Below are 5,000 nucleotides of genomic sequence, written 5' to 3' on the forward strand. Positions count from 1 at the left end.
TATTATTTTTCAAATGTCTATCTTATGTGTATTATACAGTCTAGACTTGAATGTTGTTTTTGGACTAAGTGGATTCAGTTGTTTTTTTAATGTTGGTCTCCGGTTGCATTTTTGTATTCCATCGAAGTAATAATACATTCACCACAGGCGTATGGCATGTTTTTGATGCCTTAATGCTTACATTACGCGTTATGTGCATCTCTTACATATTATGCATGGAATCAGTCATAATTATATGCATGTCTTTATTATTTTTTTATCCTTTTCAATATTTTCCTTCCTCATTATTCAGTTCAGGTACCTTACACCTTTACAAAGGAAGAAGCCAAGACAAAAATTTTCAATTATATCTCCTAATTTGATTAATGCATTACTATATTCTAAATAGATCAAAGCGCAATTAGGTTACACGTTCTTGAAATTTACCGGTATCTTTCACAGAAGCTTTATACGTTTGTATATTTGTGTAACTTCAAACTCACAGGTATTTTAGAATGCAACAGCGAAAGGCATAAGAAAATCAAGTTATTTGACGCTGGGACTTTCCATGAAAATATCTTGAAGAAGGAATTTTATTGAATGCATTTTTTTGTCTTTTTTAATAGATATATGCTAAATATTAAGTTGATCTATAATTCATGATACCTTACGGAATTATCTAGAAAAAAAAAAACTTCAATAACTTTTTAAATAATTTTGTATGATTTTTTTCATTTGATATAAGGTACGAGGGGTATATTTTGTTCATCACTCATTGGTGAGTTTTTTTTCTTCATTTCCCAATTATCCATTCGAACTTTTGCAAATAGGTGTGATATAAATTTTAGTACGAATCTTATGAAAAACGTACAGTTATAATCTTTCTTGTGCAAATATCTCTCTCTCTCTCTCTCTCTCTCTCTCTCTCTCTCTCTCTCTCTCTCTCTCTCTCTCTCTCTCTCTCTCTCTCTCTATATATATATATATATATATATATATATATATATATATATATATATATATATATATATATATTATATATACATACAGTATATCTTTTGCTATCTTCTGGTATTTTATTCTTTTACGATATTATTATTCACCAGAATTATTCTTTTACTATTGCTGCTTTTAGATACAACGTGAAATCATGAATATTCAACTATTTTATGGTAACTTCTTTATATCTGTGTGAGTTAATGATAACCTTGCAAAACAATTTTGTTCCAATTTTGGATTTTAAGATTTCGGTGGAGAGCGAATTCATGAGATACGAGGCAGTCAAGAAGTTTAAAAGATCATCATGGGTTATATTATTCTTCTGCTTATTTTTATCATGGCGGCCAACAGTCTTCTCATTCTAATCGCCTGAAGATAATTCATGTAATCACCGGCCTATCTCCTTTCATAAATATTTCCGGCCTACAAACGTCTTATCACACTGATTTTCGTATCCGCCAGGGACATTTTAAGTCTGACAGATAACTAGTTTACTTTTTCTTATAGTTCTTTGTTTTTGTTTACAAATGTCTTATCGCTCTGATTTTCGTATCCGTCCAAGACATTTTAACTCCGACAGATAACTAGTTTACTTTTTCTTTAATTTCTTTTTTTTTTTTTTTTTTGTGGGGGTGGGTATCTCGTCTTCCTTCTACTCCCCTCTTCCCCACTTACACTCCCAAGATGGGGGAAGACTTACCTCCGTCAATCTAAGACACACAGTTGGCAGATTCACGTCTGTAGATGGACGTTAATGGGTGTCTCATTGTGTGTTTAGTTCATAATCATTATCAGGTCCATTGTACGTTATGTGGGCATTAAACACTTATTTGGGGACCATTTGCCTATTCTGGAGGCGTCCAGGTTCCTCTGTCGAGGTTCCGGACCATCTGGATGAACGCTGTACGCGTGTCTTCGGATAAGGTATCAGCGTCGCTTCTCGTTTTCTGTGGATTTCGAGATTTCGAATATTCTGGTTCTCTGGTTGAAAATAGTGTTGATCTTTTCGTAGTTTTCCTTTTTACATGGATCTGAAGATCAGGAATATCCGAGAACTAGACATTTTATATAGGTTGCTGTAGGAATTGATTTTATAGTATATTTACTGTATGTGTGTGTACACATACAGTGTACAATCACTTCTCGTTCGTTTTGTATGGATTTTGAGGATTCGAATATTCTAGCTCTCTGGTTGAAAATACTGTTGATCTTTTCTTAGTTTTCCTTTTTACATGGATCTGAAGATCTGGAATATCCGAGAACTGAACATATTTATATAAATTTAGGTTGCTGTATGAATTGGTTTTATAGTATATTCACTGTATGTGTATACATGCAGACACTTATCTTTTCAAATAAGCCATAAATACCTCTTAATATCGAATTCACTCTGCCACGGGATCACAGATTTTTGGGGAAATTCCTCATATGATAAGTACCTCTGCCTGCCCAAGGATTCGAACCTTAGCGCCGAATAGAAATAAAAATAAACAGTAAGACTTAACCCAATTACTCGTAAAGAGAGATAAAAACTGATTCCGTCTGTGCCTTATTTAATTCTGTCGAATTCAAGATTTATACTTTAAATGGAAATTAACCCATCCACATTCCCCACCGTTAATTCAAGGTAATAGAAAATGAAAATGGATATCGAGTGTTTCAATTTGGCGTTTTTGCTTTTTCTGGACGAATTTATGATTTTTTTTTTTTCATACAAATATATGGGGAGCTTTTTCTTTGACATAGGGGGGTCTATGTTTAATTTTTTTGTACCCTTGTGCCTGTCATTACCGTCTTGGCTTCAAAACTAGGATGCTGTCTTCAAGGGTTATTTAGAAAAAATAAGTGAAAAAAAATTACTCATGAAATATGAAATTATAGCAAATTATTCATCTATATTGAAATTTATTCAAATAACGTGATATATTTTTTTTCACATGTAAGGTATAATGAAATACAATACTGTTTTCGGGATGTATATGCTCTTCATTGAAGCTTTTATTGTATGAATAAAAGCCTTATTCTAATATTTTGTATTCTTATATCAGGACTGTATTTATAGGACCAGTTTCTTTTATTCTCGTTTGATTCAGGTCTAGATTTCTTTTCTTCATCATCATTATTTGTAAAGTCCCTGCCTAGTGATCGCCAGTCTGGGGTTCAAGTCCCACTCAAGCTCGTTAGTTCCTTTAGTGGCTGCAACCTCACCATCCTTGTGAGCTATGGTTGGGGGATTTGGAGGAGCCTATAGGTCTACCTGCTGAGTCATCAGCAGCCATTACCTGGCTCTCCCTATTCCTAGCTTGGATGGAGAGTGCCTTGGGAGCTAATTATATGCACATATGGTCAGTCTCTAGGGCATTGTGCTGCTTGCTAGGGCAATGTCATTGTAACTTGCCGCTGCGATTCATGAGCGGCCTTTAAAACCTTTAAATGTTAAGCGTGTCAAGATATCGTATCTTCTTAACACTAGTTGCTTTCATCAAGATTTCCTTTGAGAATGTGTATTTTCTTACTTCTTGGGTTTGCATATGTTTATTGTATATGTTTATATATTCAAACGAAACCTTCCCAGAGCAAGAACAGGTCAGGTATCGACAAAGAACTATTTATCATAGAATAGTTTGGTTTAGAGTTTGTCATATTTCTTAAGAATCTGTGTCGGACTTGAATGCCCTTATTCTTTAATACATAAGAACTAAACTTTTTGAAACTGTAACTTTGTAATTAAACGCTGAATTTATGTTCTTTATATTATGTAAATCCGACCAAAATAGTTTAGCGGTGTTGCAAACTCTCTCTCTCTCTCTCTCTCTCTCCTCTCTCTCTCTCTCTCTCTCTCTCTCTCTCTCTCTCTCTCTCTCTCTACATGTATATACTGTATATAAGTGTTTTTTTTATTGGTTTATAGCATTTCACGGATAATTATCACATACAATCTTGAGTGCCGCTTAAATTCTAAAGTGAAAAAATAGGAAATTTAATGGTCGTCAAAATTCTGTATTTTGTGTAGCCCTAGAGTGCACCTTTTATGTAAAGTTTATTTTTTTTATCTAGAAAAAGCTTATCAATTAGAATTTTGGTGTTGTATTTTTTTATTTAGAATTACAAGAATTGATAAAAGAATAAAACTGAATTTGCCTTAATCGTCTGTTTTGTAAAAATATTTATGTATATTGCGGAAATATTTCAGAGTAAATCTTCTATCAAAACTAGTAAACTGGTTTATTTTATTATAATATTTTTTCGTATTTTCGACCATACAGACACATATGTATATAAAACTATATTTGTTTAATACGCAGGGCATTCTAGTCTTAGTCACTATTTCTGTTCATTGTAAATGCCATTATGACCTCTTTACTGCATCTAATTCTTGGCGTGGAAGGAGAATGTCTTCACTCATTTCCTTTTTTATTTCAAGGCTTCATGTGGAATTAGAAAGAAAATAAGATTGTTTTCTTTAGGTTATTTTGATTGTTTTATATTTGTTTAAATAAACTAATTGGATATCATTTTATTATTATTATTACTAGCTAAGCTAGTTGGAAAAGAAATATACTACAAGCCCAAGGGCTCCAACAGGGAAAAGAGGCCAGTGAGAAAAGGAAACAAGGAAATAAACTACAAGCGAAGAAATGAACAATTAAAATGAAATATCTTAAGAACAGTAACATCAAAATATACCTTGTATATATAAACTGTAAACGATGTATATTGAGCAATATACATCAGTTGGAATTTGAATATTTAAGCAATACTCTCATTATTCATCCGTAACCAATGGTTTTATGGCGACAGTTTTGCATTATTATTAAACCACTAGAGTTGGCACTTTTTTCAGCGACGATTTAAGGTTATTTTGTCTATTTTATAAATGTTGGAGGAAATTTACATATATATTGAGTAATATACACCAGTTGGTATTCAAGCATTTGAACAACATTTCTCTTATTCTTCCATTACCACTTTTTGTGGCGACAGTTTTAAACCACTGGAGTTAACACTTTTCTCTGAGCTCT

General features: G+C 32.7%; 1 protein-coding gene across 1 annotated transcript in view; it reads left to right on the forward strand.

Moving 5' to 3' along the window:
• The window catches only part of Sarm (sterile alpha and armadillo motif), a 518,042-nt gene that overhangs the window by 394,480 nt on the left and 118,562 nt on the right, over positions 1–5,000 (forward strand).

Source organism: Palaemon carinicauda, chromosome 37 (genome assembly GCF_036898095.1).
Source record: "Palaemon carinicauda isolate YSFRI2023 chromosome 37, ASM3689809v2, whole genome shotgun sequence".
Taxonomy (NCBI): domain Eukaryota; kingdom Metazoa; phylum Arthropoda; class Malacostraca; order Decapoda; family Palaemonidae; genus Palaemon; species Palaemon carinicauda.